The sequence below is a fragment of the Ranitomeya imitator genome, chromosome 1 (genome assembly GCF_032444005.1).
Source record: "Ranitomeya imitator isolate aRanImi1 chromosome 1, aRanImi1.pri, whole genome shotgun sequence".
NCBI classification, from domain to species: Eukaryota; Metazoa; Chordata; class Amphibia; order Anura; family Dendrobatidae; genus Ranitomeya; species Ranitomeya imitator.
In genome coordinates this window covers 828,527,754-828,555,288 of record NC_091282.1, presented here as the reverse complement: position 1 = coordinate 828,555,288, position 27,535 = coordinate 828,527,754, and the positions used below count along the sequence as shown (strand labels likewise).

The 27,535-nt window shown below is 42.8% G+C and overlaps 1 protein-coding gene across 1 annotated transcript in view; it reads left to right on the top strand.

Annotated features, from left to right (window-relative positions):
- The first annotated feature begins 1,181 nt into the window (after positions 1–1,181).
- The window catches only part of LOC138649899 (kelch-like ECH-associated protein 1A), a 52,824-nt gene continuing 26,470 nt past the window's right edge, over positions 1,182–27,535 (top strand). Inside the window, exons 1-2 of the mRNA XM_069740598.1 lie at positions 1,182–1,267; positions 1,647–1,835. The gene's annotated coding sequence lies outside the window, so the exon portion shown is untranslated. The remainder of the gene's footprint in view (positions 1,268–1,646; positions 1,836–27,535) is intronic.

The window sequence follows — 27,535 nt, the reverse complement described above, 5'->3', positions numbered from 1 at the left end:
AACCCTTTGCACAGTACCAGTCTCAGCGAGACGCTGGGAGCAACGTCTCCACTGAGCAGGCTCCACTGCGGCCGATGCAGAATGGGAGACCGCAGCAAACACGGATCGAGATTCCCCCTGTGCAGCAGAGGAAACTCGACTCCTAACACACTGCCTAATCTTTCGGAGTAAAATATATAAATTAATAGTTTCGTTCTCCTGTTCTAAAACGTACCCTAAGTCTTGTGAAGGGAATTACGCTACTGTTTTGGGTTAGCTTCGGACCCGTTTAAATGGAGCTGGTGGCAGCATACCATGTGCTGTGCCTTTGGGAGTCGTTGTAGCGACTGTGGCATTAATAATTATTGTTCCTGCCTGATTGGGAGTAGTTATATCGCCTCGCTGCAGCGTGCCCAATAGCCAGTACATAGCAGGCAGCCTTTCTGGCGACTAATTACCCTAGGTGCAGTACCTAATCTGACCTGAGGGTTAGGGGGCACCAGAGAGCTGCAAGTTCAAGCGGAACTGTAAAGCGGGATATACATAAATCCCTGCAGTTCATGGTATATTGAAGAGCAGTTGGATACCTAAAATAAGCCCCTGGTGTAAACTAAAAGGTCAATAGACTTGTGTGTGTTTTTTTCATCACATTGTAGCAGTGGAGGGATAACAGAGATAAGCCCCCTTGCACATGTGATAGCCGTCTGTTGACCTAAAGTCACCCCGATCCGTGACGTAGGGGTGACGGTGTGAATCGTGACAGCATCCCATTGAGCGGTCACAGATTTCTGACGTAGCTGATGGATCAGAGTCCTGTGAAACGATTGTCCAAGCTCTAAAAGATTAATAAAAAAAAGACAGATGAAATTTGATATATATAATAATTCTATATTTAATTATTTCACTTCTATATAGTTTTCATTGTCCTTGTCACTTTCTTTTGTGGTTTAAGGTGGTTCTTAGCTCTGTCCTCTCTAACTATGGGCAGTTGCCTGGAGATTCACTAGTTAGAGACATATTTGCACTCCTGAAAAGTGTCAAGTCACTGCTGTAATTCCCCTCAGCAGAGAGCTTTGAACCCAGGTCACCTCCTAATCAGGAGAGGACAGAGAGGGTATGGCCAGTCCCACCTCTCAGAGGCTGAGTCACTTAGCTTTTGTTTTCACCATTTGATTGCTTTTATTCTTTTAACACTTTTTTTTTAGGTTCCAGAATGACTTGGTGGGTGGATAGATACTAAAGCCTCACAAGACTTCATGTACAAACTACTCTTGTCTATGACTGACGGGTGAGTAGCTTGTAGGTAAATGATATTGTTTTTATTTCAGACATAAGTTCTATGTTCCATACAGTATGACATGTGATCTGAAAATCTTTGCAGGTATAAAGGGGTTAATGAGGAACTCCTCTCCTGCATTGCAATGATTCACTGCTAGGTGCCTGGTATGGATGACAGTGCAGTAATTCAGGCACTGTGTACACTTCCTAAGCAGCAGAGCTATCAGAAGAGAACAAGATCCAGAACTCTGAACTCACCCCATAGTCACAAGATGCATTAGTATTGGTATGGCAGGGTTACACAAAGAGCCAGGCCTGTGACCTAGACGTGTTTAACCTTTTAATGGTTGGCACAAAACATCAGGCACATTGTCTCTTTGTTGTTCTAGTTGTGGGAGCCCTCCTGTTCGGCTTTCATTACTACAGAGATTAACTGGATATTGATATGTGAAGATCTTTGATTCCTTGAATGAGTTTCAACAGTGACAAAACTTCAACTTTCTGGGGACAATGGAGAATGTGGAGGTCAACTGCAAAGGAAAAATGAATGACTCTGAAGTGTGGACCCACAATACAAGGTATATTATTTCCTATGATTACCGTATATCCTTCCTTTCCTGCTCCCACTCACAATCTGATTTCGATATTTGACATTCACGCTCATACATGTCTTTAAAGTGTGGGAAGGAAATAGAAACAATATGCGGATGTTGATTCTGGTCAGATTTGCTCCCATAACACTAGCACTCCATGGAAATTTGCTAACCACACAGTTGCTGTATTTCTCTTTTTTTTTGTCGGCATTTCTTCCCTCTGGGTCTGTGGTTTTAGTAGTGCTGTCAAGGCTCTTTCACATATCAGATTTTCTAGTACGTGTGCTATCAGTTATTTTTAAGGATAGATCATGGACGCTCTACGATCAATGTGTTTTTTCATTTTTTTCATCTGCACAAAAAGGAGACATATACTACTTTGAGATAAGGCAAGTCAATGGTCCTGTGGAAAAAAAAATGGATAGCACACAAATGCAACAAGGATTGTAAAAACTGACATATGGTCCAAAAATAGGTCCAAGCACACTGAAAAAAATACAGACCATTGTTCACGTATGCTTTGCAATGAAGGAGAGGCAATAAGCACTTGTACATGCACAATCTTTTTTTGCAGAATTTTAAATGCCTCTGTCTTTATTATCTTTCAAAATTTCCCTAAGCTCATGTCACCCTGAAAATATCAGAACCTATCGGCACCTATTGCTGCTTGATGCTATTAATGCTAATATAAACACAAAGTACAGAAGGAGCCTAAGGCCGGGGTCACACTAGACCGTAATACGGACGAGTGCAATGCGATAGAAAATCGCATAGCACTCGTCCCAATGTTAATCTATGGGGCAGCTCCTATCATCCGATATTTTCTCGGCCGTATTCAGGATCCGAGTGAAATCGCAGCATGCTGCGATTGTCAGCGCATCTCGGCCGAGAATCGCCAATGAAAGTCTATGGGGGCGAGAAAAAAATAGCACAGCACACGGACCATCAGTGTGACCTGCGAGAAATTCTCAGGCATTGGGCAGGTGACAGGAAAGGCTCAGCCATTATTTGCTCATTTTGCAAGTGTGTGAGAAAATCTCGCCATACGGATGCCATACGGATGTCACACGGATGTCAAACGGATCATTTGATGCGAGAAAATCGCATCCTCGCACTGCACACGGATCACTGTTTTGGTCACATTTGTGCGATTCTCGTCCGTCAAAAAAGGACCATTTTTTTATACGTTGTGTGTGTCCCCGGCCTTAAACACAGGCCACGATAAATACATATAAAACCAGAAATGGACACAAATAAAAAAGTGAGAAACCACAGAAGATGGAAGTAGTGGGTATGCCTGGCTGTACATGTATATTGGTTAACAGGTTTGTGCATCATGTTCAATCAAACAGTTCTATATGCTCTAATAGACAAATATTACATTCATGTGAAGTCAGTATACAGTGGGGATTTTGCAAGTTTTCCCACCTACAACAAATGGAGAGGTGTGTAATTTTGCATTGTAGGTACACTTCACCGGTGAGAGACAGAATCTTAAAATAAAAACAGAACATCACATTGTATGATTTTTTTAAATATTTAAATTGCATTTTATTGCATGAAATAAGTATTTGATCACCTACCAACCATCAAATGTTCTGCCTCTCATAGACATGTTAGTTTTTCTTAAAATTTGATCTCATTAGCTGAATTAATTGCACCTGCTTGAACTCGTTACCTGTATAAAAGACACCAGTCCACACACTCAGTTAATCACACTCCACCATGGCCAAGACCAAAAAGCTGTCTAAGGTCACCTAGGATGAAATTGCAGACTTGCACATGGCCGAGATGGGCTACAGCACAATAGGCAAGCAGCTTAGTGAGAAGGCAACAACTGTTATCACAATTATTAGAAAACTAGATAGCCCGATTCTAACGCATCGGGTATTCTAGAATATGCATGTCCACATAGTATATTGCCCAGCCACGTAGTATATTGCCCAGCCACGAAGTATATTGCCCAGCCACATAGTATATTACCCAGCCATCTATATATATAATTGTCTAAGGGTTTTTCCGTCTGTCTGTCTGTCTGTCTGTCTGTCCTGGAAATCCCGCGTCTCTGATTGGTCGAGGCCGCCAGGCCTCGAACAATCAGCAACGGGCACAGCGACGATGATGTCATAAAGGACGTAGACATCCTGGCGGCCTCGACCAATCAGCGACGGGCACAGTATCGCCGTAGATGTCATAATGGTTGCCATGGCGACGATGATGTCATAAAGTTTGCCTCGACCAATCAGCGACGGGCACAGTCTGCCGCGAATTCTGGAATCATCATTGTCCATATACTACGGGGACATGCATATTCTAGAATACCTGATGCGTTAGAATTGGGCCACAATCTAGTGTAGTATATTGCCCAGCCACGTACTATATTGCCCAGCCACGTAGTATATTGCCCAGCCACGTAGTATATTGCCCAGCCACGTAGTATATTGCCCAGCCACGTAGTATATTGCCCAGCCACGTAGTATATTGCCCAGCCACGTAGTATATTGCCCAGCCACGTAGTATATTGCCCAGTCACGTAGTATATTGGCCAGCACAGAGCCATGTAGTATAGAGACTTAAAAAAAAAAAAAAACATATACTCACCTATAGCCCATTGAAGTCATGCTATACTTACCATCCGCCGCCTTTCTCGCTCCTCTCCACGCTCCCGGGACCGCTCCATTGCAAGCGGCAGCTTGCGGTCCCGTCCCAGGGCTGGTGTGAGCAGGACCTATGATGTTGTCGCGGTCACATGACCATGATGTCACGGCAGGTCCTTGTCGCACACCAGCGCTGGGACGGGAGCGGAAGCTGGCGCTTGCAATGGAGCGGTCCGGGGAGCGTGGCGAGGAGCGAGAAAGGCGGTGGAAGGTAAGTATAGCAGGTTTGTTTTTTTTAAATTATTTTTAACATGACATATTTTTACTATTGATGCCGCATAGGCAGCATCAATAGTAAATAGTTGGGGACACACAGGGTTAATAGCAGCGGTAACAGAGTGCGTTACACCACGGGCCGTTACCGCTGCCATTAACCCTGCAGGGGAGTAGGGGAGGGACTAATCAGACTGTGCCCATCGCTGATTGGTCACGGCAGCCATGACAGGCAGCTGGCGAGACCAATCAGCGAACGAATAACCGTGACAGAAGGACAGACAGACGGAAGTACCCCTTAGACAATTATGTATATAGATGGAAGAAACATAAATCATATAATGCCCCGTAAAAACCTTTTTTATTAGAAAAATATATAAAATACCACCAATCTGTGGTACTCCCAAAAAAAAGGACACAAAAACAAAAACACACCGTGAACAAACTGGTAAGAGGACCTAGTAATCCTATACTGATACCTAAGCTGGTACCTGCCTACCTGCGTGGGTTGGCGCCCTAGGGGAAACGTTGTGGTGCCCCCACTCCACGGCGGCTGGCCCTGCGGTCCCTTTTGAACCCTAATGTCCGCCTCCAGATATCAAATGGTTAATACTCATCCAGCCCCAGCATGCCGTCCTCCTCTCCCCACTCCCGCGGCATACTCACCAGCATACTTCATATTTATTTTTGACAGCATGGTTGCAGCAGATTGATAATAACATTGATTGTTTATTGGAGTACAGCTTGGGGCTCCAAGGCTGCTTATATCCAACCGTCACTGTATATTTCTCCCACATGTTCCTTATTGTTTTTATGGCACGGTGTGGGGTTCAGTAATCCTTAGGTGCAGGTTTTATCTATGTCTAGCAGTGAGGGGTTCCTTTAGTGGTGCTATCGGGCAGTGGGACCCTGGGCGGACATTAGGGTTCAATAGGGACCGCAGGGAGAGCCGCCATGGAGTGGGGGCGCCACAACGTTTCCCCTAGGGTGCCAAACCTCGCAGGTAGGCAGGTACCAGCTTAGGTATCAGTGTAGGATTACTAGGTCCTCTTACCAGTTTGTTCACGGTGTGTTTTTGTTTTTGTGTCCTTTTTTTTGGGGAGTACCAAAGATTGGTGATATTTTATATATTTTTCTAATAAAAAAGGTTTTTACGGGGCATTATATGATTTATGATTTAAGAAATAGCCTTGTGTAATATTGTATTTGTTGACTATATAGATGGAAGAAACCCAAGATGACTTGTCAATAGTGTTGAGCATTCCGATACTGCAAATATCGGGTATCGGACGATATTCGCTGTATCGTAGTTCCGATACTGAGTTCCGATACTTTTACAATATCGAATACCGGAATCGGAAGTTCACATATTGCAATGAGCCAGTTGAGGATCCTAAGTGTGGACACATCCTGTTAAGCATGTTAACTAATGGCATGGCTGTGACTGGCTGCTGAAATGATGTCATGATGCGGTATAATGGAGTATGGGCGGTGCGTGGGCAGAGAATGTGTGTCTGCGTGTGCGGGCGGTGTCAGTGCGTGACTGAGGGGTCTGTGCGGTCCTGCCAGGGGTCTGTACCGGCCTGCCAGGGGTCTGTGCGGGCTGCCGGGGGTCTGCGCGGGCTTGCCGGGGGTCTGTGCGGGCCTCTCGGGGGTTGTGTTTGTGTGCAGGCATCATCCGATGGGACTACAAGTCCCATCGGGCTATGCCTGCTACAATGACAGTGATTGACACATTAGCCAATGATGGGACAGTAGTAGTCCCATCATCTGGCTAATGTGTAGAATGTAAAAAAAGAAACCACAAACATACATACTACATACAACATACTACATACATACATACATACTACATACATACATACTACATACATACACACTACATACATACATACTACATACATACATACATACATACATACATACTACATACATACAATATACATACTACATACATACAACATACATACATACTATATACATACAACATACATATTACATACATACATACATACATACATACTTACATACTTACATACAACATACATACATACAACATACAAACAACATACATACAACATACGACATACATATTGAATCAAATAATCCCTAAAAGCAGACTCAGTAACTAGTAACAACTAAGGCCGGCGTCACACACAGCGTATGAAAATACGGTCCGTATATTACGGCCGTAATATGCTGAAAAGTCCCGAAAATAGTGGTCCGTAGCTCCTCCGTAGGCAGGGTGTTTCAGCGTTTTTTGCGCATGACAGCCTCCGTATGTCATCCGTACTGCATGTTTTTATCGCAGGCTTGCAAAACCGACATACGGCTATACAAGGGATCCATGTGTAAAAAAAAAACAAAAAAAAAAACATATGTACTATATATATTATATATTATATTGTACTAAATATTATATTGTACTATAATGTACATTATATATAATGTCAGTAGACACATATATGTATACTAGATTGTGGCCCGATTCTAATGCATCGGGTATTCTAGAATATGCATGTCCCCGTAGTATATGGACAATGATGATTCCAGAATTCGCGGCAGACTGTGCCCGTCGCTGATTGGTCGAGGCAACCTTTATGACATCGTCGCCATGGCAACCATTATGACATCTACGTCGATACTGTGCCCGTTTCTGAATCAGAAACGTGAGATGTCTACGTCCTTTATGACATCATCGTCGCTGTGCCCGTTGCTGATTGGTCGAGACCTGGCGGCCTCGACCAATCACAGACGCGGGATTTCTACATCGATGCTGTGCTGGTCTCTGATTGGTCGAGGCCTGGTGGTGGCGGGATTTCCAGGACAGACAGACAGACAGACAGACGGAAAAACCCTTAGACAATTATATATATAGATGGAGCATCATGTATGGCCATTATACAGTATGGAGCATCATGTATGGCCATTATACAGTATGGAGCATCATGTGTGACCATTATACAGTATGGAGCATCATGTGTGGCCGTTATACAGTACTAGATTGTGGCCCGATTCTAACGCATCGGGTATTCAAGAATATGCATGTCCCCGTAGTATATGTGCCCGTCGCTGATTGGTCGAGGCAACCTTTATAACATCGTCGCCATGGCAACCATTATGACATCTACGTCGATACTGTGCCCGTCGCTGATTGGTCAAGGCCGCCAGGCCACCAGGATGTCTACGTCCTTTATGACATCATTGTCGCTGTGCCCGTCACTGATTGGTCAAGGCCTAGCCGCATCAGGTATTCTAGAATATGCATGTCCCCGTAGTATATGGACAATGATGATTCCAGAATTCGCGGCAGACTGTGCCCGTCGCTGATTGGTCGAGGCAACCTTTATGACATCATCGTCGCCATGGCAACCATTATGACATCTACGTTGATACTGTGCCTGTCGCTGAATCAGAAACGTGAGATGTCTACGTCCTTTATGACATCATCGTCGCTGTGCCCGTTGCGTAGAAAGCTCCCTGGCTCGAATTCATATGAGGACAACCAGCAGAGGGCGCCCTCTTATGATCTCGAGCCTGGGAGCTTTCTAGGAAAGTTCCCACGATCTAGGAACAGCCAGCAGAGGGCGCCTCACCGCAAATGCAGGTAAATATAGGTCAATGACCTACTTTACCTACATTCTCTGGGGTTTTGCAGACATGAGCAGCTGCATTAGCGGAGCTCGTGGCTGCAAAATATTTTAACCCCTTCAGATGGATTTACATCGTTGGACGTGACAGATCCTCGGAAGGTATGTATATTGTTGGTTTTTTATTTTTTTTTTATTTACATATCGATGGTCTTCAGTGAGTGGATTGAGAGTAGAATAAATTAATACAACAACCTTTGTGATTTTTTCATTAAATTAATTTTTAATAATGTGTGTGTGTGTGTGTGTGTGTTTTTTTACCCTTTACTAGTATTGGATTAATAATGGATAGGTGTCATAATTGACGCCTCTCCATTATTAATTTGGCTTAATGTCACCTTACAATAGCAAGGTGGCATTAACCCTTCATTACCCCATATCCCACCGCTACACGGGAATGGGAAGAGAGTGGCCAAGTGCCAGAATAGGCGCATCTTCCAGATGTGCCTTTTCTGGGGTGGCTGGGGGCAGATGTTTTTAGCCGGGGAGGCCAATAACCGTGGACCCTCTGCATGCTATTAATATCTGCCCTCAGTCACTGGCTTTACTACTCTGGTGGAGAAAATTGTGCGGGAGCCCACACCATTTAACCCCTTAATTTACTAGCTAGAACGGCCAAATTTTGCATATACACACTACTAACATTAGTAGTGTGGAATATGCAAAAAAATGGTGATATGAGATGGTTTACTGTATGTAAACCAGGTCTCATATGTCGGGTTTAGGAAGGAGATAGCAAAAGCCGGTAATTGAATTACCGGCTTTCTGCTATATCGCGCTGGATGAAATAATAATATATATACATATATGTGTCTACTGACATTATATATATATATACCTATTCTATGTGTACACATTTATTCTACCTATTCTATTGTAAGCTGTCAGTGTGATTTTACTGTACACCGCACTGAATTGCCGGCTTTTCTCTCTTAACAGCGCTGCGTATTCCTCGCAAGTCACACTGCTGGTCCGTGTGTAATCCGTATTTTTGGGGATTCCATAGACTTTCATTGACGTTTTATTTGCGCAATACGGTGACAAACGCAGCATGCTGCGATTTTCTACGGCCGTAGAAAGCCGTATAATACTGATCAGTTTAATACGGCAGATAGGAGCAGGGGCATAGAGAATAATTGTGCCGTATGTTTTGCGAGTTTTATGGACGTAGTTTCTGCGCTCTTACGTCCGTAAAACTCGCAAGTGTGACGCCGGCCTAATACTCAGAACATACTATAATCACATATAGCCCTTTCTATAGTAAAATACGACATACATAGTACATACATACATACATACATACAGCATACTACATACATACAACATACATACATACTACATACATACAAAATTCTCCAAAAAAAAAGCGGGTACAACTGACACTGAAAGCTGTGTAATTCACGTATATATAAAAAACTGTGATCCTTTGTGGATAGGACAATCGTGGGCTCGCTGCTGAAATGGGTGGTGCTCTACATAAAAAGTCCACAAACCATATAGCATAAAAAGGAAGAGAAATGTGGCACTCACACAGTTGTTTCAGCTGAATTCATGTCCTTTATTTGGCACTTAGCTGGTTACAGACATTTTTTGGCATCGGCAAGAGTGAATGAGGGAGCGGGGAGTGAAGGACAGGACGATGGCCGTTTCGCGCACTAGCGCTTCCACGGGTCCAGGTTGACTGCTATAGTGATGTCACTTTCTTTTGAAAGGATATGACCGCTATAGACACAAATCAATTTAATGTGAAATACATTTAAAAACAATCAAATAAAAACTGACTACATATCACAGATGAATTAGAGGAAGTTTGCCATATCTAACTTATCATTTAAGCCCATCGGGCCTTGGGCATTGGTTCTTATGATCCATTTAGCTTCATATTGTAAGAGTAGCTTATTATGATTACCGCCTTGCGGTGGGTAATTAACTATTTCTAAACCGGCAAATCGTAACAGGTTGGGATCACTGCAGTGTTTCTCCTGCATATGTTTTACAAAACGTACGCGCCTTTTACCTGATGACACTGAATTATAGTGTTCACGGAATCTGACCATCAAGGGTCTTATTGTTTTCCCAATATAAAAACGATTGCACGGACAAAACATTACATAAACTAATAACTTACTCTTACATGTGAGGAAATCTTTGACATAATGCTCCATGGTGCCGATCTTTAGGGGATTGTCTATTTTGTGCAGATGACAGAAGCTACAATTGCCGCATTTATAATTGCCTTGTGGAGTAGTTTTTTTAATCCAATTATTATTTGTCGGCAGTAGGTGATTTATGACCAACAGATCACCTATATTTTTTGATCATTTATAGGCAAACTGCGGAGCCGAAGTGGTTAGATTGCATAAGTCATCATCCCTTTGTAACAAATGCCAATTTTTTCATATAGCAGCATGGATTTCTCGATCCATCGTGCTATGTTTAAATTCAAAGGTGAATCTTTGGTTAATCTTTGAACTATTATCCCCAATATTTGACGTTTTCTTTTTACCTTTTTTGCCTTTTTTTAAGGAGATTGATTTGGGTAAGTTTATCCGCCCGTGATTCTGCCTGTTGCAATAAATATTGAGGGTATCCCCGATTTGTAAACCATGTTTTTAATTCGATAATTTGTTTTTTATAACTATCCTCATTATTATTAATTTTTCTTAGTCTTACCATCTGACTAAACGGAATACTTAGTTTGGTATGTGTGGGATTTGCACTTTGAAAATGCAAGACACTATTAGTGGCTGTAGATTTTCTGTGAACGCTCGTATTTATTTTCTCCTCTTTAATTTCTATTTTTACGTCTAAAAATTCTAGTTGATCTTTGCAAAGACTGCTGTAAATCTCAAATTTTCATCATTGTTCTCATTCTCCACTTTGCTCTTAGTTAGCGTGCCTTTTTCCACATGTTTTCTTAGTAAGCATCTCAATTTTTCTTTGAATTTAATCGTCGGGTTCTTATCCAACATTAAGTATTTGGATCATTTAATTGAGAGGGCTTCATAATATAGTATGTTTTATCTAGAATAACTAGATTGCCGCCTTTGTCTGCTTTCCTGATGATCACGTCGTCCCATTTTTGTAGTTCCCATAGGGCTTTTTCTTCATGCCTCGGAAGATTTTTGATCGGTTGTTTATAAAAAATACCCTCTATGTCTTTTATAATTAAATCATGGAATAAATCCTCAACATTACCCAGTGATGTTAGGGGAAAGAAACTTGATTTAACTCCCCCTTTAAATGGCTCTATGGTTTGAGATGTATTTGAAGGAGTATGAGTGGTTGCTGTTTCATCACTGCTCTCATTTAAGTTTGCCAGTAAAATCGCATCTTCTATGTCTTTTATATCCGTTGTTGGATAAGCCATAAAGCCTAGGCTCCCGATAGTTGTTGGGATCTCCGTAGTAGCAGTGGATATATTTCCCCTTTTATTTTTAATAAAATGTTTATCAACATGCAATTTTCTAATGCTCTTAAATAAATCTATCTTGAATTCACATACAGTAAATCGAAGGATTCCGGCAAACAAAAATTTAAACCCAGTGATAGAACCTGAATATGATCCGCCCTCAATGTCTTTTTAGATAAGTTGATAATTTGCAGGGAATTTTCGTTGGAATTTTCTTTTTCCTTTATTTTCTCCAAGAAACTTGCTTGCGCTTTTTCATCGCGCTTTTTTCGCTCCCTTCGTCTGGTCTTTTTCCTAAAGGGATGGGCGTTCCCATGGAGGCGGAGGTTGACGCGGTTTCCTCTGTATACTCTTCTGTTGTGCTGGAATCAGAATCCGTTGATAATTGTACAAATGGAGACCAAGGAAAAGAAAAAAGAAAAGTTTCTCAGAGACAAACGAGACTTTGAAATGGGACAAATTTTCTCCTGGAATAAGAATACAAATAATAAAAAGACTTTCTCTAGAAATCGCTCCAATAAATTTGCGAAAAAACAAAAATCTTCCAGAGATGGATGGATAACGGATTCTGATTCCAGCGCAACAGAAGAGTATACAGAGGAAACCGCGTCAACCTCCGCCTCCATGGGAACACCCATCCCTTCAGGAAAAAGACCAGACGAAGGGGCCGAAAAAAGCGCGATTATTGCTTGCAGAAAATAAAGGAGAAGGAAAATTCCAACGAAAATTACCTGCAAATTATCAACTTATCTAAAAAGACATTGACGGCGGATCATATTCAGGTTCTATCAAGGGGTTTACATTTTTGTTTGCCGGAATCCTTCGATTTATGTGAATTCAAGATAGATAGATTTATTTAAAAGCATTAGAAAATTGCATCTTCATAAACATTTTATTAAAAATAAAGAGGGAAATATATCCACTGCCACTACGGAGATCCCATCAACTATCGGGAGCCTAGGCTTTATGGCTTATCCAAAAACGGATATAAAAGACATAGAAGATGCGATTTTACTGGCGAACTTAAATGAGAGCAGTGATGAAACCGCAACCACTCATACTCCTTCAAATACAGTTTAAATCGAGTTTTTTTCCCACGACATCACCGGGTAATGTTGTGGATTTATTCCATGATTTAATTATAAATGATATAGAGGCTATTCTTTATAAACAACCAATCAAAAATCTTCCGAGGCATGAAGAAAAAGCCCTATAGGAACTACAAAAATGGGACGACGTCATCATCAGGAAAGCAGACAAAGGCGGCAATATAGTTATTCTAGATAAAACATACTATATTAATGAAGCCCTCTCGCAATTAAATGATCCAAATTCTTACTTAATGCTGAATAAGAACCCGACGATTAAATTCAAAGAAAAATTGAGAAGCTTACTAAGAAAAAGGCACTCTAAGAGCAAAGCGGAGAAATTACTACCGGAATATCCAAATTTTCCGCATTGGTATAGCATACCGAAAATCCACAAGAATGCAGAGAAACCGCCCAGTTGTCCTATCATATCAGGAAAAGATTCTTTAACAGAACCCCTGTCCCAGTTTTTAGATTGGCTGCTGAAACCGTTGTTATCAAAAATTCCGTCCTTTATTAAGGATTCAGGAGATTTTCTCCTTGCCTTAAAAAACTTTCAGTGGCAACCCACCTTCTCATTGGCCTCATTTGACATAGTGAACCTATATACGGGAATTCCACAGCATAAAGGTTTGGAGGCAATACATCGAATTTTATCCTACACTGATAAGGACCCGAAGTTTATTTCATTTGTACTGGACAGTTTAGACTTTGTACTATCCCATAATGCTTTTAAGTTTATGGATAGGTGGTACCTTCAAAAGACCGGTACCACAATGGGTACTCCGGTGGCATGCGTTTTTGCAAACCTGTTTTTAGCAGCGTTTGAGGAGAAGTATGTCACCGGGCCCCTTAATCCTTACCTCAAGCAAATATGTCTATATTTACGCTTCGCTGATGACATCTTTATAGTCTGGGATGGCTTAGAACAGGATTTAAATGATTTTGTCATGTTTCTTAATGAGAATAATGATGAAAATATGAGATTTACAGCAGTCTTTGGCAAAGATCAACTAGAATTTTTAGAAGTAAAAATAGAAATTAAAGAGGAGAAAATAAATACGAGCGTTCACAGAAAATCTACAGCCACTAATAGTGTCTTGCATTTTCAAAGTGCAAATCCCACACATACCAAACTAAGTATTCCGTATAGTCAGATGGTAAGACTAAGAAAAATTAATAATAATGAGGATAGTTATAAAGAACAAATTATCGAATTAAAAACACAGTTTACAAATCAGGGATACCCTCAATATTTATTGCAACAGGCAGAATCACGGGCGGATAAACTTACCCAAATCAATCTCCTTAAAAAAGGTAAAAAGAAAACGTCAAATATTGGGGATAATAGTTCAAAGATTAACCAAAGATTCACCTTTGCATTTAAACATAGCACGATGGATCGATAAATCTATGCTGCTATACGAAAAGATTGGCATGTGATACAAATGGATGCTGACTGTTGTGAATTCTGTGGCAGAGCTCCCTCCTGTGGTCACAAGTGGTACTTCGGCTGATTCTCTCTGTGAGCTTCCGTTGGTGGAGGAGAGTGGTACTGCGGCTTCTGAGTTTCCTTCCTCAGGTGATGTGGTGATGTCGTTAGGTGCTGCTCTATTTAACTCCACCTAGTGCTTTGATCCTGGCCTCCAGTCAATGTTCTAGTATTTGACCTGTTTCCTCCTGGATCGTTCCTGTGGCCTGCTGCTCTGCATAGCTAAGTTCCGCTTTTGCTATTTGCTGTTTTTTATCTGTCCAGCTTGCTTATTTGTTTTTTCTTGCTTGCTGGAAGCTCTGGGACGCAGAGGGTGTACCTCCGTGCCGTTAGTTCGGTACGGAGGGTCTTTTTGCCCCCTTTGCATGGTTGTTTGTAGGGTTTTGTGTTGACCGCAAAGTTACCTTTCCTATCCTCGCTCTGTTCAGAAAGTCGGGCCTCACTTTGCTAAATCTATTTCATCTCTACGTTTGTCTTTTCATCTTAACTCACAGTCATTATATGTGGGGGCTGCCTTTTCCTTTGGGGTATTTCTCTGAGGCAAGGTAGGCTTATTTTCTATCTTCAGGCTAGCTAGTTTCTCAGGCTGTGCCGAGTTGAATAGGGAGCGTTAGGCGCAATCCACGGCTGCCTCTAGTGTGGTTGGAGAGGATTAGGGATTGCGGTCAGCAGAGTTCCCACGTCTCAGAGCTCGTTCTATGTTTTTGGGTTATTGTCAGGTCACTGTATGTGCTCTGACTTCTATGTCCATTGTGGTACTGAATTACCAGATCATAACAGCTGACATATGCAATCTAACCATTTCGGCACCGCAGTTTGCCTATAAAAGATCAAAAAATATAGGCGATCTGTTGGTCAGAAATCGCCTACTGCCGACAAATAATAATTGGATTAAAAAAAACTACTCCACAAGGCAATTATAAAAGCGGCAATTGTAGCTTCTGTCATCTGCACAAAATAGACAATTCCCTAAAGATCGGCACCATGGAGCATTATGTCAAAGATTTCATCACTTGTAAGAGTAAGTTCTTAGTTTATGTAATATTTTGCCCGTGCAATCGTTTTATATTGGGAAATCAATAAGAGCCTTGATGGTCAGATTCCGTGAACACTATAATTCATTGTCATCAGGTAAAGGGCGCGTACGTTTTGTAAAACATATGCAGAAGAAACACTGCAGCGATCCCAACCTGTTACGATTTGCCATTTTAGAAATAGTTAATTACCCACCGCAAGGCGGTAATCATAATAAGCTACTCTTACAATGTGAAGCTAAATGGATCATAAGAACCAATGCCCAAGGCCTGATGGGCTTAAATGATAAGTTAGATATGGCAATTTTCATCTAATTCATCTGGCTAAGTGCCAAATAAAGGACATGAATTCAGCTGAAACAACTGGGTGAGTGCCACATTTTTCTTCCTATTTATGCTATACTACATACATACAACATACTACATACATACAACATACTACACAAATACATACTACATACATACTGTGATGCAGTGACCCCTGTGAAAGCTAGGGGGCGCTGTGAGTGCTCTTTGGGATGTGCATGGAGGCATATCTATTGTGATAATTGTGGTGAAACAGTGACTGGCTGTGTTGTGAATGGCCGATATGTGTCGCAGAGGGAGTCTGCGTAGTAAGTCTGATGCAATGTTGTTGTTCTAGGACCTGTAGTCCCTCAAGTGTGTATATGTGTGGTGTAGCTGTAAGGGAGACTTACTAGGTTAGTTGTGTCAGATGGGTGGGAAAAACTAGCCACACATCCACACTCCCATCCAGGGGAGTGGTTAAGGGTATATAATGTGACCAGGGTGTGGGTCACATGGTTCCTGTGTGTTCCCGTGGAAGGTCCTGGAGAGCCTGTGTGTTGGGAGGTCCTGGGAGTAGGACCGGATCCCTGAATAGCACACTGAACCACCTGTGTTGGATTTCCTGGGAGTAGGAGTCCTGAATAGCACATGGTGGGGCTTTGGACCTGGTGGCCTGGGTGTGTTGGATTTCCTGGGAGTAGGAGTCCTGAATAGCACACTGAACAACCTGTGTTGAATTTCCTGGGAGTAGGAGTTCTGAATAGCACATGGTGGGACTTTGGACTTGCTAGTGGCCTGGGGTGTTGGACGAGGTCCTGAATAGCACCTGGACAGGTCACATGTGCAGTTCATGTGAGGAGGAGGCTTCCTGAAGAGCACATGCTGGAGTGTTGGGAGGTTCTGGGAGTAGGATTGGATCCCTGAATAGCACACAGTGACTGTGGTTCTGGATGGTCTAGGTTGGGGGAAGCTACCGTCCTTTGGTGGGTCTGGACTGACTAAGATATGCCGCCCAGGCAAGTTGGTGATCCCTGTGAGGCAGCTTTCCCGGAGGAGTGGACTGACAAGGAGTGGCAGGTGGAGCAGGAGCTCCCATAAGGTACCATTGACTGTTGGTGCTTGTGACATTCCATGAACTGTGTGGTCTCCCACGATGACTGAACAGAGTGAGGTTCAGCGTGTTTAGAGACCGCGACCCAGTGTTATATGCGCTGTATGTGACTTGGGACATTGGTGAAGTGCACGGCGTACGGACACCCATGGTAACTGGACGAAGTGAGAGGTCCAGCATGTTTAGTGTCCGTGAGTCAAAGCCGTATATGAAGTGTACAAGATAAAGCTGCAAGTTAATATCACCAGTTGGTGCCTATTGTGTTCTATGGAATGTATAATATGGACTGTGCATAACCCGGTTTATGACCCTTTAATAAACCGTATGGACTGTTTTGTGTTCAAAAATCGTGCCTGACTACGTTAATCCCGTGCCAAGCGGGTGTCCCCCAAGACACTTAGTGAGAGCAATCTTACAATACATACATACATACAACAAACTATATGCATACTACATACATACCACATACATACTGTTAGGGTTGACGGAACGCACCAAATATATATATTTTTTATTAGTAGTAGTAGGTACGTTCGCAACCCGGGATCCACCGTGCAGGAAAGAACCTGCTGCTAAGTATGGCGGTACAATATAGTACTATAAACAAACTCTGTTACTTCACAGAGTCTGTTAGCAAAGAGAACGCTGTGCCCTGTTTAGCTCACAGAAGAACACAGCTACTTAGTAGAGCAGTTAGTGGTCATGCAGTCAAATGCAAACACGCAGCTCCTCTCCGGTGGAGCCAGAAATCTAATGGCTATACGCCAGCCCTGAATCCACTCACATGAAACTCCTCGCCGGAGGTGCCAGCATTCTAGTGGATTATTTCAGCTGGGTCCCTGAATACACACACACGAAACTCCTCGCCGGAGGTGCCAGCATTCTAGGGGCTTATTTCAGCTGGGTCCCTGACTGCATACAAACACGACCACACTGGCGCTGAGCTCATACATAAATTGACACTAGCGCATGGCTGTGTGGTCATGCGAAACTTTTATAGCTTCAGCATGTACAGGACCTTCCAAGAAGGACCAATGGAAGGCTGCCACAAAACTTGATCAGGTACAGGGCCTTCCTGGAGAACCAATGGAAGTCTCTGCAGTACCTGAGTATGTGACCCTAGACCTCCACTGAGAGATCTTACCCTGGGCATGCTCAGGGTGTGCAAAGCAGGACTTAGTCCCAGAAAAGCCTGCTCATGGCAGACCAGTGCAGGGTACAATAGCAGAGACTGGAGAGGCAGCAGTAACCCTTTGCACAGTATCAGATCCAATGAGACGCTGGGACCGACGTCTCCGCTGAGCAGGCTCCACTGCGGCCGATGCAGAATGGGAGACCGCAGCAGACATGGCTCAAGATTCCCCTTGTGCAGCAGTGGGAACTCGACTCCTAACACATACTACGTACAATACATACATATAGACATACAGTACATATAACATAGAGTACATACTCACCATCACTTGTCACTTTGTTACCCGAAGCCAGTGTCATCTGTAAAAAATATTAAAATAACTAACAACCAATATACTCCCTGATCCACAGAAATCCACGAGTGTCCCACGATGATCTCCCATGGAGAACAGCAGCATTAGCTGATGCGACCGCTCTCCAGGGTCTCCAGGAATACAATGATGGGAGGAAGGTATCCTTCCGCATTGTATTCCTCCGCCACTGTAAAAAAAATAGTCCCCAGTCTCACTTTTGGCATTGATGTGTGAGAAAGTTCCCACGCAGCTTTTGCCATAAAGTGAGACCAGTGAACTACAGTAACCTCCTAGTGATGCACTGCAGGAGCCATTGTCTCCTGTCAGTGTGTCACTGAGGGTCCTATAGAGCAGTGACATCACCCGATGTCACTGTTCTATAGGGGAGATAATCGTGGGGCACTCGTTATTAAATGGAGTATGGCGGACAAGTAGTATACGGTTTATTATTTTACGTTTTTTGCAGGCGCTGAAGTATGGTAAGTATGGTTAAATTAAGAATATTAAAATACTTTTTTCTGGCTGTTTATTTTTTTTAGTTTTGATGCAGTTTTTGGTGTGGTTCTTATGCAGTTTTTGGAAATAAATAAATAAATGGAAAATGTGCATGATTTGAATGGAAACAAGCATGATAAAATGGATTCGGAGGCCGGATTCATAATTTCACATATCAGTTTCATACGTTTTTCGCCGGATCCGTCGCTGTGCGTTTTTTCGCTGGACAGAAAAACCGTTCCTCTGTATGTGTTTTCCGTCCGGTGGAAACAGCTTTTTTGACGGACCCTGCAAAAACCGGATGAAACGTGTGGCCATCAGGCGCAATCTGGCCCTAATACAACTCTATGAGAAAAACCGGATCCAGCAGAAAAAAAAGGATAGTTTTTTTTCAAAACTCACCGGATTGTGCCTGATGGCAAAAACCTGATGTGTGAAATTAGCCAGATAGATATATGGAGAGAAACATCTATGTATCTATAGATATATCTATAGATAGATATATCCATAGATAGGCCAATGTTGATAAATGAACATAAAGAAAAAGTGGGGAAAAATAAGACGTGGTCTCCCGCACAATTTTCTGCGCCAGAGGGGGAAAGCAGAAGGCCGGGGGCCAATATTTTTAGCCTGGGAAGGGGGTAATACCAATGGCAGCTATCTGCGTAGCCTTTACTGGCTATTAAAATAGGGGGACCTTAAAAAAATGATGTGGGGTCCCCCTATTTTATAGCCAGAAAGGGGCCATGGATATTGCCCCTAGAGAGGGGCCATGGATATTGCCCCCCCTACAAATACCAGTCCCCAGCCACTCCAAAAACAGCGCTTCTGTAAGCACTAGCCCCTCTCTTCCCACTCCCGTGTAGCGGTGGGATATGAGGTAATAAGGGGTTAATGTCACCTTGCTATTGTAAGGTGACATTAAGCCGGGTTAATAATGGAGAGGCATCAATAAGACGCCTATCCATTATTAATCCTACAGTAGTGAAACAGTTAAAAAAAAAATAAAGGCACAGCCAAAAAAAGTATTTTAATATCCTTAATTTAACCATACTTACCATACTTCAGCGCCTTCAAAAAAACGTAAAATAATAAACCGTATACTACCTGTCCTCCCTTAATAACGAGTGCCCCACGACGATCTCCCCTATAGAACAGTGACATCGGGTGATGTCACTGCTCTATAGGACCTTCAGTGACACACTGACAGGAGATAATGGCTCCTGCTGTGTATCACTGAGAGGTTACTATAGTTCACTGGTCTCACTTTATGGCAAAAGCTGCGTGGGAACTTTCTCACACAGCAACGCCAAAAGTGAGACTAGGGACTATTTTTTTACAGTGGCGGAGGAATACAGTGCAGGAGGATACCTTCCTCCCGTCATTGTATTCCTGGGGCCCCTAGAGAGCGGTCGCATCAGCTGATGCTGCTGTTCTCCACGGGAGATCGTTGTGGGACACTCGTGGATTTCTGCGGATCAGGGAGTATATTAATATTAATATTTTTTACAAATGACACTGGCTTCGGGGAACAAAGTGACAAGTGATGATGAGTATGTACTCATGTTATATGTACTGTATGTCTATATGTATGTATTTTATGTAATGTATGAATGTATTTATGTAGCATGTATGTAGTATGTATGTAGTATGTATGTAATATGTATGTAGTATGTATGTATGTAGTATGCATGTAGTATGTTGTATGTATGTAGTATGCACAGTATGTTGTATGCATGTCGTATGTTGTATGTATGTTGTATGCATGTGGTTTGTTGTATGTATGTATGTTGTATGTATGTAGTATGTTGTATGTATGTAGCATATAGTATGTTGTATGTATGTACTATGTATGTATGTACTATGTATGTTGTATGTATGTTGTATGCATGTGGTATGTTGTATGCATGTTGTATGTATGTAGTATGTATGCAGTATGTTGTATGGATGTTGTATGCATGTATGTAGTAGACATACTGATAGGGATTCTAGATTGTGAGCCCCAACGGGGACAGTGATGATAATGTGTGCAAACTGTAAGGCGCTGCGGAATATGTTAGCGCTATATAAAAATAAAGATTATTATTATTATTATTATTATATATGTAGTACATAGTATGTTGTATGTATCTATGTAGTATGTATGTATGTAGTATGTATGTATGTAGTATGTATGTAGTATGTATGTTGTATGTATGTAGTATGTTGTATGTAGTATGTATGTTTGTGTTTTTTTTTTTTACATTCAACACATTAGCCGGATGACCCATCATGGGTCATCCGGCTGATGACCAATGATGGGACTACTACTGTCCCATCATTGGTTAATGTGTCAATCACTGTCATTGTAGCAGGCATAGCCCGATGGGACTTGTAGTCCTATCGGACGATGCCTTCACACAGACACAAAGACCCCCGAGAGGCCCGAACAGACCCCCGAGAGGCCCGTACAGACCACAGCAGGCCCGCAGAGACCCCCAAGAGGCTCGTACAGGCCCCGGCAGGCCCGCACAGACACCCAAAAGGACCGTACAGGCCCCGGCAGGCCCGCAGAGACCCCCGAGAGGCCCGTGTAGACCCTGCCTGCACACACAGACACGCACAGTCTCCGCCCACACGTTTCCCCCCTCCCGAACTGGATGTGCAGGGAAAGAAAGGGTTTATTTTCATTCCGATTTTTGTGTCCCATTGACTTGCATTGGTTTCCGCTATCGAAATCGGCGATACCCGATATTTTTGGGGTATCGGTCCGATCAAATCCGATCCGATATTTCCCGATATCGGAAGGTATCGCTCAACACTACTTGTCACTCCTCTTCAGTCAGTGGCTCCATGCAAGATCTCGCCTTGTGGGGTAAGGATGATTCTGAGATAGGTCAGGAATCAGCTTAGATCTACATGGGTGGACCTGGTCAATGATCTACAGAGAGCTGGGACAGTCATGGATTAAAATCCTGCAGCATACACAAGGCCCCCACCTGCATAAGTCTAGGATCACTTTAGGTTCACTAATTACCATCTGGATAATCCAGAGGAGGCATGTTGTTAGTTCATGTGGTCAGATGAGACCAAAATGGCAATTTATGGCAGCAACCCCACTTGCCGTGTTTGGAGGAAGAAGGATGACTGCAACATCCGTGAAGCATGGTGGAGGAAACATCATACTTTGGGGGTGCTTTTTTACAAAGGGACAGGATGGCAGCAATGTATTGTTGCGAGGATGGATGCGGTCATGTATCACAAGATTTTGGCCAACAATCTCCTGTCCTGTTGTGAATTCTGTTGTCAAGCTCCCTCCTGTGGTCATGAATGGTACTTCGGCTGGTTCTGTCCATGGGCTTCCTCTGGTGGTGGTGAGTGGGGCTGCGGCTTCTGAGGTTCCTTCCGTTGATCCTCCTGCTCCGGTGTTGGTTGAGGGGGAGTTGGAGTATGTGGTGGAGAAGATTTTGGATTCTCGTATTTCAAGACGGAAACTCCAGTACCTGGTCAAATGGAAGGGTTATGGTCAGGAAGATAATTCCTGGGTCTTTGCCTCCGATGTTCATGCTGCCGATCTGGTTCGTGCCTTTCATTTGGCTCGTCCTGGTCGGCCTGGGGGCTCTGGTGAGGGTTCGGTGACCCCTCCTCAAGGGGGGGTACTGTTGTGAATTCTGTTGTCAAGCTCCCTCCTGTGGTCATGAATGGTACTTCGGCTGGTTCTGTCCATGGGCTTCTGTTATGATCTGGTGGTCAGGACAATAATGGACCTGGTGGTTAAGAGCACACGGAATGACCTGATAGTTACTGATAATAAGGACGAGCTCTGGGACGTGGGAACTCTGCTGACCGCAATCCCTAAACCTATCAAACACACTAGAAATAGCCGTGGATTGCGCCTAACGCTCCCTATGCAACTCGGCAAAGCCTAAGAAACTAGCTAGCCCTGAAGATAGAAAAATAAAGCCTACCTTGCCTCAGAGAAATTCCCCAAAGGAAAAGGCAGCCCCCCACATATAATGACTGTGAGTAAAGATGAAAATATAAACACAGAGATGAAATAGATTTAGCAAAGTGAGGCCCGACTTACTGAACAGACCGAGGATAGGAAAGGTTACTTTGCGGTCAGCACAAAAACCTACAAAAAGACCACGCAGAGGGCGCAAAAAGACCCTCCGCACCGACTCACGGTGCGGAGGCGCTCCCTCTGCGTCCCAGAGCTTCCAGCAAGCAAGACAACAAATTAAATAGCAAGCTGGACAGAAAAATAGCAAACCAAAGAAATACAAGCTGGAACTTAGCTTCTGATGGGAAGACAGGTCACAAGAACGATCCAGGAGTGAACAGACCAATACTGGAACATAGACAGGTGGCATGGAGCAAAGATCTAAGTGGAGTTAAATAGAGCAGCAGCTAACGAATTAACCTCGTCACCTGTGAAACTCAGAAACACCCACCAGAGGAAGTCCATGGACAGAACCAGCCGAAGTACCATTCATGACCACAGGAGGGAGCCCGACAACAGAATTCACAACAGGCTTCCTCTGGTGGTGGTGAGTGGGGCTGCGGCTTCTGAGGTTCCTTCCACAGGTGACGAGGTTAATTCGTTAGCTGGCTGCTCTATTTAACTCCACCTAGATCATTGCTCCATGCCACCTGTCAATGTTCCAGTATTGGTCTAGTTCACTCCTCGATCGTTCTTGTGACCTGTCTTCCCAGCAGAAGCTAAATTCCTGCTTGTTTTTCTCTGGTTTGCTATTTTTTTGTCCAGCTTGCTATTTTGATTGTTGTCTTGCTTGCTGGAAGCTCTGGGACGCAGAGGGAGCGCCTCCGCACCGTGAGTCGGTGCGGAGGGTCTTTTTGCGCCCTCTGCGTGGTCTTTTTGTAGTTTTTTGTGCTGACCGCAAAGCTACCTTTCCTATCCTCTGTCTGTTCAGTAAGTGTTTGTAATTTTCATCTTTACTCACAGTCATTATATGTGGGGGGCTGCCTTTTCCTTTGGGGAATTTCTCTGAGGCAAGGTAGGCTTTATATTTCTATCTTTAGGGCTAGCTAGTTCTTTAGGCTGTGTCGAGTTGCATAGGGAGCGTTAGGAGCAATCCACGGCTATTTCTAGTGTGTGTGATAGGATTAGGGATTGCGGTCAGCAGAGTTCCCACGTCTCAGAGCTCGTCCTATATTATCAGTAACTATCATGTCATTCCGTGTGCTCTTAACCACCAGGTCCATTATTGTCCTGACCACCAGGTCATAACAGTAAATAGCAAGCTGGACAGAAAAATAGCAAACCAGAGAAAAACAAGCAGGAACTTAGCTTCTGCTGGGAAGACAGGTCACAAGAACGATCCAGGAGTGAACTAGACCAATACTGGAACATTGACAGGTGGCATGGAGCAATGATCTAGGTGGAGTTAAATAGAGCAGCCAGCTAACGAATTAACCTCGTCACCTGTGGAAGGAACCTCAGAAGCCGCAGCCCCACTCACCACCACCAGAGGAAGCCCATGGACAGAACCAGCCGAAGTACTATTCATGACCACAGGAGGGAGCTTGACAACAGAATTCACAACACTGTCCTCTGTAAGAGCACTGAAGATGGGTCGTGGCTGGGTCTTCTAGCATGACAATGACCTGACAAATGCAATTTTCCTTGTGTGAGTCATCACTGCAATTTCGCTAACAGGGGGAGTGCTGCTAGCTGGTCAGGAGTTGTAGGGGGGAAATGATATGCAGGGGCAAGAGACTTCGTGTTTCTGCATAGAGCAGAGAAAAGTGAAAAGTTAGCTGGGTTGAAAGGCAAGATGAGAAATCGTAATACACAGAGCTATATAATATGGTGATTGCAATATATTAAGAGGATAAAAACTTTGATGGGACTGCTTCTTTAAATAACTCTCTGAAAAATACTGCAAAATTATCAGAAATGCCACAAGTGGAAATACTAGTTTAGCTCCCTTCAGTGTAATGATCTATGGAATGAAAGCCACTGCATATTTTTTCTCATTGTATTCCACGATCAATCATAAAAGTAGCACTTATTGTTTCGATGAATGCAATTATTCTTTTATATCTGCACTATTTTTAAAATTGGCAAGTATCTGTAAATATAGTGACAGATCACAAAAACTATTAGTGCCTGTCGAGAAAAAACCCTAAACAAGATTTTTCTTACATTACAAATAAGTGACCTGTGGCTTGGAAGTTGCAAGACCATATAAGGGAGAGACAGAAGTCATGCTTTTCCTTTTGGATATACAGGACTGTCTAAATTGTGCAGGTGGCCATATTCCTGCTTCCCCTTCTGCATGTGACATAGTCAGGGTTGGAGGCACTCCTGAGCTATGGTTATTGACCGCAGCGGGTGTATTGGGCGAGTGACAATATTCAGTGGAGCATAATGAGTAGTGAAAGAGAAAATACTTGTGAGCCCTGTACTGCCTTTTGGGCAATTGGGAAAAAATAGTAGTTATATAACCCTTTTTTGTGACTCTCAGTTTTGTGTTCATGAAAAAAATTAACACTGTAAACAGTAAACTTTAGGGGTTGGAGGATACCATTAAAAAGGAAAGTGCTTCCATGCTCCATCCCCTGAATTTATAGACTTGGGGATCAGGAGGTTATAAGGGGCGCAAAATTGGGGTTGAGTAGGGGCTGGAACCGATACAGATGCACATGGTGGAAAATATCAAGAAAGTCCTCTATACTATACTATAATATTTTTTTTATCCACAATGCCTACATCAGATAGATGCATTTGCCATCTCTAGAACACGTTCCGGTTTCAAAAACGTGGGACAGGCATCTTGGACAAATATGTCAAAATATTCAGGACCTTACATTTTAGACATTTAAAGCATAACCTAAGGATATGCTTTAAATATGTGAAATGGAAATATTCCTTTAATCCATTTAGGATATTGTTGACAAAAAGAAGTATTTCACTAGAAAAAGGGGAATAAACAGGAGCGCTAGCTAAGCGTAGTATTAGGGTGCTCAATGAGACTGGAGGGAGATGATATTTATGTGCTCACCTGATACAGTTGTGCTAACCAAGGCACAACTGTAGAATAAGACCCAATATGTGATCTTGAACGCAGATTACAGCCAACCTGGTAGAGCATGGAATTTCTCCCAATATAGTTCCAACAGTGTGCTGAACCATAGAGATAATCCAGGAAACTGGCAGTTCCACAAAAAAAAATATTTAAAAAAAAAGTGCTGAAGCTGTGTGCTCCAAAAATAAAAGAATTTATGAAAAAATTGTAACATTAAATCACAACACTTTTTGGCTATAACAGCCTTCATCAGCTAAGGTAGAGCAGTGGTTCCAAACCTTTCTGACCACATTCAGCTCTGAGAGAAGGTCACAAGCCACATCCAGCTCCTGCCCCCCTCACAGTAGTGGCAACCAAAGCCCCCATTAACATGTATAAAGATAACCAAAGCTTTTCCACAGAAATCTCCCCGAAGCAGTACACCAAGATCCAGGGGTTCCCACAATACCCCATTTGGTATTCTCCCATTAAACACTCCCAGCACACTGTCGCATGCAGCTTCACGCACCTCATCTGACAGGTAATATCATCCTGTTTCCAGCATACCATACTTAAATTATCTTCAAACCCCTAAGACCAGAATATGTGCATTCAGACCAGGTCTTTTGTGTGGGGCTACACACAAAATTCACCATTTTGAGATGTTCTCTTCATACCTGTTTGCTAGACCTTGACCTAGTGCATCAAGCTGGTAGACAACCATGAGCCACAGTTCATGGGACCACGACTCACATGTGGCACCATGCTAAAGGTTGGGGACCTCTGCTGTAGAGGAATGAAACATGCAGCTTTCTAATACTCTCTCCGATTAAAAAGAGGGTTAATATAAAAACTGTTTCTGTGTATGTTTTAATAAGCCAACGTCAATCACATACTCTACTTTAGTACATAGATAGCTGTTGCAACAACTAACAATACAAGGAATAAATGTGACATAATTACAAAAATTAGTTTGTATCCACAAAAAAATATATTCACATCACTTTAGGTTCAATATAAAACCAAAGTCATCACATTAGCTATATGAGTGTAGCAAACCTCGACAGCGATAACAATAGTGAAAAGAGCTATTCGTTGACTTGCCTGCACCAGGAATTCTCTCTAAATTTATGTCTGTGCTGTAAAAAACAGCTTATAATATTTGCATACCCTGAATTGATACATATATAGCCATTATAACAAAACGTAATGTAAACTGACAAGAATCACTAAGTCACGTTGACATTTTATGTCAGCAAAAAGTATATACAGTATGCCTCTACTAAAAATCATCACATTAGTTATGTGAGTATAGGAAACTCCAGCAATCATAAAAGTGGTGTAAAACACTGTGCATTGGCGTACCGTCACACATTTTCTCTAAATGAATTGCTTTATTGAATGAACTGCCACATATGCTGAAATAATCCTATTCATGGCGAAAATTTACGGAGACCCATCTGAGCCAAAGGGGAAAGGAAAGTGTTGATTATTTAAACTCCGTCACACAGAGAAAATTATTATTATTTATTATTATTATTATTTATTTATATAGCACCATTAATTCCATGAGAAAGGGGTTACATACAGAGTTATAGATATCATTTACAGTAAACAAATTTACAGTGACAGACTGGTACAGAGGGGAGGAGGACCCTTGCGGACTTACATTCTATGGGATAGTGGGGGAGAGGCAGAAGGTAGGGGCGAGGCAGCGTCTTTGGCGATGGCAAGGCGGCGGCTCCGGC